Source organism: Rhinopithecus roxellana, chromosome 14 (assembly GCF_007565055.1).
Source record: "Rhinopithecus roxellana isolate Shanxi Qingling chromosome 14, ASM756505v1, whole genome shotgun sequence".
NCBI classification, from domain to species: Eukaryota; Metazoa; Chordata; class Mammalia; order Primates; family Cercopithecidae; genus Rhinopithecus; species Rhinopithecus roxellana.
The window spans coordinates 32,721,069-32,733,251 of NC_044562.1; positions in this window are offsets into that span (position 1 = coordinate 32,721,069).

Genomic DNA, 12,183 nt, shown 5'->3' on the forward strand with positions numbered 1-12,183 from the left:
CATCTATAAAGAAATTAAACAAATTTACAAGAAAAAACAAACAACCCCATTGAAAAATGGGCAAAGGACATGAACAGACACTTCTCAAAAGAAGACACACATGCAGCCAACAAGCTTATGAAAAAAACCTCAACATCACTGATAATTGGAGCAATGCAAATCAAAACCACAATGAGGTACTATTTAACAGTCAAAATAGCTATTATTAAAAAGAAGAAAATAACAGATGTGGGCAAGGTTGTGGAGAAAAGGGAACATACACTGTTGGTGGGAGTGTAAATTAGTTCAACTGTTGTGGAAAGCAGTGTGGCGATTCCTCAAAGAGCTACAGACGGAACTACCCTTCAACCTAACAATTCCATTACTGGATATTTACCCAAAGGAATATAAATCATTCTGCCATAAAGACACATGCATGGATATGTTCATTGCAGCACTATTCACAATAACAAAGGCAGGGAATTAACCTAAATGTCCATCAATGGGTAACTGGATAAAGAAAATGTGGTACATAAACACAATGGAATACTATGCAACCATAAGAAAGAATGAGATCATGTCCTTTTCAGGAACATGGATAGAACTGGAAGCCATTATCCTCAGCAAACTAACACAGGAATAGAAAATCAAATATTGCCTGTTCTCACTTATAAGTGGAAGCTAAATGATGAGAACACATGGACACAAAGAGGGGAACAACAGACACTGGGGTCCATTTTGATGGTGGAGGGTGGGAAGAGGGAAAGAAACAAAAGAATAACTTGGGTATTAGGCCTAGTACTTGGGTGATGAAATAGTCTGTACAATAAACAGTCATTACATGAGTTTATCAACCTGCACATTTACCCCTGAACCTAAGATAAAAGTTAAAAAAAATAGCAACGCTACTGCTTCATTTTATGCCAATATGCTGTTTCTTTTAACTCTAAGCTCTTTATTAGCAGTTAAAAATAACAAGTTTCTTGTCCTGAAGGAATGTAGAGTCTACTTCTGCGTGATTGCTTGTGTTTCCTGTTAAACAGCTGACAGAGATACACCAAAAACAAAATATAAGAAGATAACAGGTTCCAACTTTCATTGTTCCAGTGGGGCTGGCCAATGGAGGCTCTAAACCATGATGAAGGAGACAGCACGAAGGGACATCTCTGACCTCTGACCACTGGAGGCTGTGGCAACCCAGTCTGTGACCACAGGATTGCTGAGAACTGGGTGCAGAGCAAGTGGGTTTTATTTCAGAGGTAAAAGTAGGTTCAGCTCCTGTTTGTAGTTTCCTGTAACAACTTCCCTTTGCCTGCCTTCTCTCCTGGCCAAAATTTTAGCAGCTCTTGACTCTGAAACTCCAAGAGTGATCACATTCTATGCCTGCCTGTATGACTGATTACAGGAGTCTCTAGACCTGTGAAACTCTGGATGAAACTCTGCCTGGGAACACCCTGGCACTTGGGAGCTGACAGGTAGAGCATCCAGGCAGAGCATCCAGGACCTTCAGGTTGGGTCCATGCCCCTCTCCAGCCTGCCCTGCTCCAACCTGTTCCCCTCCAGCCTGCCATTGTCAGCACCTGACCCCATAGGCCCAGCCCACTGATCTCTCAGGGGACTGGCCTCCCCATGACCCCACAAAGGATGCCTATAATAGATGCAGAGTCTTTTCAGTTCGCAGCTGATGGAGATAGTGGAGATGGGTCAGAGAGGGCAGAAAGAAAGGAGTATAAGTGAGGCAAGAGCAGTGGGGGAAAGAGACATGGATGGAAGACAACAAAAGGTGCTTTTGAGAAAAATCTCCCCCATCAGCCCTCATTCCCTAGAGACTTTCCATTTAGTCAAAACAGAAATTTGGTTCCAAGGGAATGCAGGAAACTTGCGGTTATCAAAGAAAAAATAATAATAAAGTAACTTTCCCATCTTTCTTTCTTTTGTCTCTCTCCCCAACACTGACAGATAAAGTTTCATTGCCAGTGCTTCACAGTATGCACTAGGCTGATGGCCACAGTGAATAGCTGCCACTCCCAAAGGCAACGCCATACCTCTGTGACACCATGAGCAGGGGGAATCAGGGTCACTCTGCCTGCACACAGGAGAGGCGCCACTACTTTCACACACCTGGTCGGAAGCATGACTTTGCAGGCTGTGTCACTACAGACCTCAGGGTCCTGCTACCAGTTGTTCCTTATACCCAGTGGAGAGCAGTTGTGGCGACTTGTATCAGGAGGGCTCTGGATTAGACATCAAGATGCAGCTGGAGACAAAATGGTTACACAGCCCTGGAGCCTTCTTTCTGGGAGGGAGGCAGTGTAGGAGGAAGAATTGCCTTGGGGTCATTCACACTTGCCATCATGTGTCCCCTTGATGTTCTCAGTTGTTTTTAACTGCAAAATAGGGATCATTATCTTCCGTCTAAAGGTTGCTGGGAGCAGTAGCTCTGGTCAAATTCAGCAGATTGAATATGTGTATTTGTCCTCAAAACACTTATTAAAATTAGAGTCAAAGAGAAAAGAGAATGGAAGAAGCAGCCACAGATTGGGTAGAATTCTTCATACACCCCACCAGTCCCCACTCGTTCCAGCCCTTTTTCTCTGGAGCACCAGATTACTGAAAGCCAGTATCTACTTCTCAAGCAAGAGGTTGGACAATTCTCTAGAAAATTGAATGGACCCAGAGAAGAGACTTACAGGTATTGGAATTTGGAGGTCTCCCAATGAAAACTCCCGCTCACAATCTCATCACCGTAAATTCCAGGGCCCAGTCAAGTAAAGCCTGGTCTTAAAGCTCTGCTACAGCCAGCCGTGAGCTCACCTCTGTAATGCCAGCGCTTTGGGAGGCTGAGGGGCGCAGACTGCTTGAGCCCAGGAGTTCGAGACTGGCCTAGACAACATAGCAAGACCCTGTCTACAAAAAAAATACAAAAATTAGCTGGACATAGTGGCATGTGCCTGTAGTCCCATCTACTTGGGAGGCTGAGGTGGGAGGATAGTTTGAGCCCAGGGAGAATATATAATATACATACATAGCTAAGATAATATTAAAAACACCTGTGCCTCCCATTTGACTTAGGAAATGGAACCTCACCAGTAACTTTGAACCCCGTATGTGTTCCTACAATATTGCGTTCTTCCCTAACTCAAAGGAACCACTATGTTGAATTTCATTTTAATCAAATTTTTTTGCTCTTCCTTGTAATTTTACACATGTATATATTTGTAAACAATACATTGCTTAGTTTTAACAGCTTTTGAACTTTACATAAATGGTGCCATACTATATTTATTCTATGACTTGCTTTGTTTTTACTAATGTTAGGCTTTTAAGGCGTATCCACATTGTAATGTGTATGAAAATCTACTTTTTTCATTGATATATGGAATTGCATTGTATGAAAATCCTGTGATTTATTTACCCATTCTCTTTTGGGTGGATTTCTGGTTGATTCTCAGCTTATGTGTTGTGAACAATGACAGGTTGGCTGACTTCATATGTGTCTCCTGCTAAAGCTGTACCACAGATCCTGTAGATTAGATACTTAAAGGCAGACTTGCTGGGCATATATTTTGCTCATGCTCAACTTTACTAGATAATGTAAAATAATTCCCATCATAGGTTTTGCCAGTTTACATTCCACCAGCTCTATGAGAATTCCCTAAGCTTTATAGTTTCACCAACACCTGATATTATGGAGTAGTTTAATTTCTGCTGCTATAGAGGATGTGAAATAATATATGATTGTTTGAAATTATGCACATAAAGGTTGTGCATTATTTCAAATATTTATAAGGCATCCGGTGTAGTAAAATGCTTAATCATTTTATTTGTCCATTTTTTAAAGGGATTGCTATCATTTTCTTGTAATTCTTATATACTCAAAACACTGACCTTTTCTTGAATATATGAATTGAAAATACCTTCTCCCTTTTACTTCTCCTTCTGGTGTATTTCGCAAAATACAACTTATGTGGTCAATTTTATTTTATTTTTTTATTGATGATGTTTTTGTCTTTTACAGAAAAAAAAATGATACAGGAGAATATCTTTGTGACCTACTAGTAGATAATAATTTGTTAAAGTTCTAAAGCTTTGGATTTCACATTTAAGTTCTGCATCCATTAGAATTTATTTTATGATACGTTTTGAAGTTGTTGTTAATCTTTTATTACTACCACATTAAAAGATGATGTTTAGAACCACTCTTTGAGAAGTTTATCCTTCTCCAATTCCCTGTTCTTGCTCTACATTGCTAAAAGTCATGCATGTAAGGCATTTAGAAGAGTTCTTGGTACATGTGGAGAACACCGTAAAAGACATTTATCCATTCATTTAATCCTTGTACCACTTTTTTGAGATAGGTATTGTTATTATTCTCATTTTACAGATGAAGAAACTGAGGCACAGCAAGGTTAAGTACTTTTCCCAGGGTTACACACCTAGAATGCAGTGATCCTGGCTGCAGAACAGACACTTCAACCATTATACCCTCTAAATGTGCACTACCCAGTACAGTGGCCGCTAGCCACATGTGGCCACTGAGCCCTTGAAATGGGACCAGCATGACAGAGGGGCTGAAATGAAATGTGTTATCAGTGTAAACTATATACTGGATTTCAAAAAGTTTGTGCTAAAATAATGTAAACTATTTCATTAATAATTCTATATTAATAGCATAATAATATGCTTGTTACAGTAAGTTAAATAAAACATATCATTAAAATTTAAGTTCATCTGCTTTTTAAAGTTTTGTTAATGTGACTACTAAAAAGTTTCAAATTACGTATGTGACTTATATCACATTTCTAGAAGGTCAATTCTGCCTTATACGACTTCTTTCAGGTTTTAATGTCAGTGGGGCTTATTTTGGGGCTTAATAAATTTATTTAATTAAGATAATATGTTGTTGACACTATCTTATTGACAACGATATGTTGCAATAAAAATTATTCCCAACCTAGAATTATAGACCTAATTAGACATGTCCAGATAAACAAAGGTTTCAAATTTTACCCTTTATTTATTCTTTCGTAAAATGTTACTGGCCAGGGACGGTGGCTCACACCTGTAATCCTAGCACTTTGGGAGGCCAAGGCAGGTGAATCACCTGAGGTCAGGAGTTTGAGACCAGCCTGGCCAACCTGGTGAAACCCTGTCTCTACTAAAAATACAAAAATTAGCTGGGCGTGGTGGTGGGCACCTGTAATCCCAGCTACCCGGGAGGCTGAGGCAGGTGAATCCACCGGGAGGTGGAGGTTGCAGTGAGTCAAAATTGTGCCATTGCACTCCAGCCTGGGTGACAGAGTGAGACTCGTCCCCCCCAAAAAAAAAAAAAAAAAGCTGTTACTCAATACATGATCACAAAAATTACAGAGTCAACTGGGAAATCTATATCTAAGAAATATGGGACCCAACACAAGAGAGTGGTGAAGGGAAAGAAGGGAAAGAGAGGAAGATGGGAGAAGGAAGAAGATGGGAGAAGAAGTCGCAGAGAGATAGGTCTACAGCAGGACCTGCTGAACCTGGGGCAGGACCCAGGACTCCAGAATAAAAATGGAATTGGCAGATTATCAGATGCATTTGCTCACATGGAAGATAGTATTAAGAGATGTTTTAGAGAGGAGAGGAAAACAGGAAGTATATAAAAATTCAAGACACAGAAAAAAAAGATATGAGAAATGGCTATATACTCTAGAATGCAAAAAGATATACAAGAAAGAAGCCACAATCATAGTCCGCTACTGGAATCATCGATGGACAATATTCATGTAGTTATAATAATGTAACACTGCTCATAATTTAATAAAAAATTATAATTAAAGTGGTGGAATGGGGAGGGATGGGGATCATAACAGAGCTAAGACCTCACCCAATGCAACAGGCATTTAAAATTAATGCCTAAAATTGATACATTGATAGTATTTAGAGCAACAGAGGGACATTGCTAAGAATTAAACTTGCTTGCCTTTGGCAAGTGGGATGATACTGAGCTGAGGCATGATAGGAGACTGTCATTTTATTATACCATGTTGTGCTATTTGCCTTCATAAACTATATCTGTGTTGCTTTAATAGAAATAAAAATTAATCTTGATTTTTTTTTTTTTGAGACGGAGTCTGGCTCTGTCGCCCAGGCTGGAGTGCAGTGGCCAGATCTCAGCTCACTGCAAGCTCCGCCTCCCAGGTTACGTCATTCTCCTGCCTCAGCCTCCTGAGTAGCTGGGACTACAGGCGCCCGCCACCTCGCCCGGCTAGTTTTTTGTATTTTTTTTTTTTTTTTTAGTAGAGACGGGGTTTCACCGTGTTAGCCAGGATGGCCTCAATCTTCTGACCTCGTGATCCGCCCGTCTTGGCCTTCCAAAGTGCTGGGATTACAGGCTAATCTTGATTTTTAAAAAGCAAGGATATAGACTGGAACATCAATAGTGCTCAAAAAATCTAAGCTCTCGTTCGTGACCAGCCTGACCAACATGCAGAAACCCTGTCTCTACTCAAAATACAAAATTAGTCAGGTGTGGTGGTGCATGCCTATAATCCCAGCTACTTGGGAGGCTGAGGCAGCAGAATCGCTTGTACCCTGAAGGCGGAGGCTGTGGTGAGCTGAGATCACGCCATTGCACTCCAGCCTGGGAGACAAGAGTGAAACTCCGTCTCAAAAAAAAAAAAAAGTCTAAGCTGTCCACTCATCTTAAAATGTTGCCGTACATCTGAAACATGTTAATTACCCAAACTTTGAATCCTCCAAAATGCAGAACCTAAAACAAGAACTTGCATGCAACTGGTTTGAGGAAGTGACCCCAGAGTACAGAAGAGGAGAACTTGGGATGATAAAACTGGAAAAGAGGAAAAGCTAATCCAAGGATGGGTTTCTGTTTAGGTTTAGGTTTCTGTTTAGGTTTCTGCAGGCAACTGTGGCTAAGCCCTCCTGAAGATCCCCTGGAGAACTATGTGCTTCAGCATTGCCTGAAACCACAAGAGACGAGTATTTATCCCCTAGCTGTGGTCCTAAATTGGTCAAGATTGCCCCACAAAATGTTACCTTCTGAGCACTTCAGACTGCCTGAGCAAGCTCACACCAGGATTCCCATGCCACAGGACGGAAGCTTAAGGCAGAAGGCAGGAGATAAGTGAGGTACCTGGGGGGAGTCATGGTCAGGCCACATCTGCACATAGCTGTTCACTGAAGTAATGGCCAAAGCAGAAACATAGGCTAAGGGGATGTGAGCTGGAGAATGAAAGCTGACCGACACATGTCTATTCCCAGCCCCCACTTGTTTGCCCTCCAGATAGGTACCATAGTCCCACTGTCTCCTATACTCCCCAAACCTAAAAACGCCCTTCATGAATATAAATGCTTTTACATTCTACCATGGCCCATTAAACCCTGTCTTTAGATGTCCATCCATCTCCGACACCATCTGGATCTGGGCTGTACTGAAGATGTTAGGACCCATGTCTGCCTTTGCTCTCTGATCCAGCATCTACCAGAGGATGGGATAAGAATTACACAACAAAACATTTATGCTGGGAACATGGAGGAGGTGATGGTGACCTAGATGGAAGCACACTAATCTGCAGGTTAATCTAATCTAATCTAATCCAATCTAATCCAATCTAACCTAATCTAATCTGATCTAATCTAATCTAAGCTAAGCTAATCATCTTTGACACTGCTTCATCCATCCTGGTGTGTATATACAAACAGGCTTCTCTCTGCATCATCATTTTCACCAGTAATCCCTGAAAAAAGTGTTTGGAGGGAGGAGACTTATCACCATCTGTTGATCTGAATTTTCTAGACTGTCCCTGTTCCTGGAACCACATATAGTAGATTTGGCCACACAGGGTGACTGATAGGAATCAAAACTCTTGCACAGCAAAAAGGTTCTCAGGGATGCATGGATGAGAAGACTATGGTAGCCTTCCTCTCTCTGTTTTGCAGTCACGCGTGCACAGAAGGTGCCTAGAGAATCACATCTTCAATCTCTTTCCTCCCACAGGTAAAGTGCTAATCAGATTATAAACTTTTCAAAGATAGGAATTACTAATATCACCTTAGGGATGAAGGATTTGAATGAATGTCTAATCCAGGGTTTCCCAAAGTGTAGTGTTTGGACCAGCAGCATGAGCATCTTGTGGAAATGTTCAGAAATGCAGAATCCTAGGCCCCACCCAGATTTACTGAACCAGAAATTCTGGGAGTAGAACCCAGTAATCTGAGTTTTAACAAGCCTTCGAAGTGATTATATTACATATTAAAGTTTGAGAACCACTAATCTAAAGCTATTCTGCTCTCTTTTTTTCAGACGAAAAAACCAAAGGTAGAAAAGAAGAGTAACACAGTCCAGGCTACACAGCTGGGAAACAGTGAGTTCCACAAGCACAGCACAACTTTGTGAGTCCCAGGTCAGTGTTTACTTCCACATCTGCCATGATGGCAGGTGTGCCTAGAACAACCAGCTTTTATGTAATTGGTTGGGCCAATTCCTTAGTGAAGCACGCTAATGAACCAAGGTCATGAATTTGATCCCCAATGGGAACCGTTTTCATTTTCCATTCCATCTCACAAAGGCATTCCCTCCTGCAAAGGCATTCCCTTGGTTAATAGGAAGAATAGGTGTGAAATTATGGAAGGCTTAGTAAAAATTCCATTGCTTCTACTGGGAAATAATACAAAACATGACCCAGGTGTTGGTTCTGTGACATCATCTTTGCATAGGAAGAGCCACATGGTGCATGTCCCGAACGTAGAACAGTATAAACCAGGGGTAACCCGGTATAACCCGAGTAAGCCAGGAGAACATCACACCAGTGACCCAGTTCTGGTATCTTCAGCCAGAAATGTTCTATCCTTTGCCAGCCTACCTCTGATTCATGCTTTAAGCCAGAGGTCCCTAAACTCTTGAGGTTTCATGGATTAGTAACATTTCTAACAATTTTAGAGGACTGATGTGTGATTTTTCCCTCTTTGATCTTATCAAATGAAGATATGGACACAAAGACAGCAACTTCTGCCATTACTGTCCTTACCACCTCATGTCACCATTATTTTATATAAGACACCAATGTTTAGGAATCACTTTTCCTCTATGCACAACTGCCTTCTGCACAGTCTGGCTAAGGCCACCCCTCATGGGTTCCTACGGCATTTTACATATATTTCAATGATTGTAATTTTATATTCATTTATAGTTTCTGCTTTTAAGTATGTTTTTCACACTCTGGTGTAAGTTCTAGGGAGCAAGAATTGAGACTAATGGAGCACTTTATTTTGTTTCTTCAGCATCTGTCTGGCATATGAGAGCTAGGCAATAAATAATTGCAGAAAGAGGGAGGAAAAGAAGGAAGGAAGGAAGGAAGGAAGGAAGGAAGGAAGGAAGGAAGGAAGGAAGGAAGGAAGGAAGGAAGGAAGGAAGGAAGGGAGGGAGGGAGGGAGGGAGGGAGGGAGGGAGGGAGGGAGGGAGGGAGGGAAGGAAGGGGGAGGGGAAAAAGGAGGTGAAAGGGAGGGAGGGAAAAAGGGAGGGAGGGAAGGAAGGAAAGGATGGAAAAGGGAAAGGAGGGAGGAAGGGAGGGAGTGGGGGAAAAGAAACTGGATTTACCACAGACAAGATACGCCTAATATCCAGATATTTCTGGCTTTCTTAGACGTGAAAGGACCCTTAGAGTCAATAACCTGAGCCAAAAAACCTCATCCAGCTAAGGACACCACACCTGGAACCAAATCAAGTGTGCACTGTCAACCTCCATCAGATATCAAAGCATGGCTTCCCTCTGGCTGCTCACTCTCTAGAGATGAACTGATGTCAGAACTGTGGCTTCCAGGAGGAAAACAGGGGCAGCAGAAGGCTAGGGGAAGAGAAGTTGCTAAAGAAGATTTCATAGGAGGAGTTCTGAAGAAAGTTACAATTCATTAGAGCTACCAGTCAGGACAGGCAATGGTTTAGACATTGAGCCCAGAGGGCTGTGGGATGAAGGAATTCCTCATTTGTACTGCATATGAAAGGTCACATTGGCACTACACAGTTATGAATGTGTCTCTGGAACAGAAAATTCTGGACTATTTAAGAAGCAGTTATGGTCTCTTTGTTCCTGGCTTGAACAAGTTGTTGGTTGGCACCATGATGCAATGGGGTTTGATATTTCAGAAAGGGCCAAAGACAGAACAAAATCACTTCTGTGCCAGGAATGGAGATAGGAGGAAGGGGAGGCAGGCCACATGATAAAAATCAGGAAGTGAGGCTGTTTTTAGGTTAATATAATCACAGCCAATATGGCAGGAAGGTGTGCCCCCCACCCATCCTTCAAGGATGGGGCCAGTGACACCATCTCCTTTTACCCCACCCACTTCCTTGCCTCAGTGCCCAGGAAATGGCATCATGGAAGACAGACCAATGCCCTCATGTCTGCATCCCTGGGACTTTCCTAAAGGGAGAAAGAATTCCTGTTTGGGGAATTCTAAAAAATCTTTGCGTTGGATGTCTTCCCCAGGCCCAGCTTCCAAGCTGGAGCAGACGGTGAATGAATGTTAGAACTTGCTGAAAATTGGGGAATGGATTATATGACCCCTACAAGACCTCATCAGCAAAAGAACTCAGAAAAGAGAATAAACAGAGATAAAGGAGGCCACAGAAGCAAGAGGCACTGAGTAGCAGAAGCCAGAAGTCGAGGGTTGGATCTGATCTGAAAGTTCATGCAGAGACATTTGAAAGAAGTGGAAAGTGATTATCTGATCCAAGTGATTAACTTACTTATTCATTAAGCAAATATTTATGGAAGTCTTCCTACCTGCCAGGAATCATGCTGAGCCCCTGCCCTCAAGGAGTTTACCATCTCCTGGGGGAGAGAAACAAGTACATAGACACCTGCAATTCTACCTAATGTTTATGTAGGACCTGCTGATGCCAGGCATGCTTTCTAAGCATAATATGGTTTGGCTCTGTGTCCCCACCCAAATCTCATCTCAAACTGTAATCCCCACATGTAGAGGGAGGGACCTGGTGGGAGGTGATTGGACCATAGAGGTGGTTTCCCCTATGCCATTCTCATGCTAGTGAATGAGTTCTCACATGATTTGATGGTTTTATAAGTGGCCATTTCCCCTGCTCTCCTTTCTCTCACCTGCCGCCCATGTAAGATGTACCTGCTTCCCCTTCTGCCATGATTGTAAGTTTCCTGAGGCTTCCCCAGCCACGCAGAACTGTGAGTCAATTAAACCTCTCTTCTTTAAAAATTAACCAGTCTCAGGCAGTCCTTTATTGCTGTGTGTGAACAGATTAATACAAAGCACTATATATGTAATCCTCCCAACAACCTAGGGGGTAGATCCTATCATTAGTATCACTCTCATTTTACATATAAGGAAACTAAGGCACCAGGTGGTTAAGTGACATGCCCTATATTATCCAGGTATAAGTGGCAAACCTGGGGTGGAAAGCCTGTGCTCTTAACATATTGTGCTAAGAGGCAGTATTGACCTTGAAAACAGAGGACAAGTTCACAGAAGAAAGGAAAAGCAAGGACAGGGTGGTAAGATGACAGAGGAGGAGGCTCAGAAACCCTTTCCTCATATCAAAGCAAAGCTCTGAAGGATAGTGGACAAAGCATGAAAGAAAACTATTAAGGTTTGAGCTGACTACGGGAGAGAGAAAAAGAATCAAGAAATTTAAACAAAGAAGTATAGAAATGGATTAGGAGTTAGGATTTGGCACTTCAAAACCAGGAAGATGCAAAAATTCAGCTTGACCAGATGTATTAGTCCATTCTTATGCTGCTATAAGGTCATACCCAAGACTGGGTAATTTAAAATAAAGAGGTTTAATTGACTCACAGTTCTGCAAGGCTGGGGTGGCCTCAGGAAACTTACAATCACTGTGGAAGGAGAAGCAAACACATCCTTCTTTACAAGGTGGTAGGAGAGAGAAGAATGAGCAAAAGGGGAAAAACCCATTGTAAAACCATAAGATTTCGTGACAACTCACTCACTATCACAAGAACAGTATGAAGGTAACTGCCCCCACGATTCAATTACCTCCCACTACACGTGGGGATTATGGGAACTACAATTCAGGATGAGATTTGGATGGGGACACAGCCAAACCATATTTACCAGGCAAAATGCACTGGCTTTGCCCTTCTTTCCAAAGGATCTCTTCCTACCAACACCTACATCTCTGCCTTTCAGTTGCTGCCTTAAAAAGAAAGGGCTGCT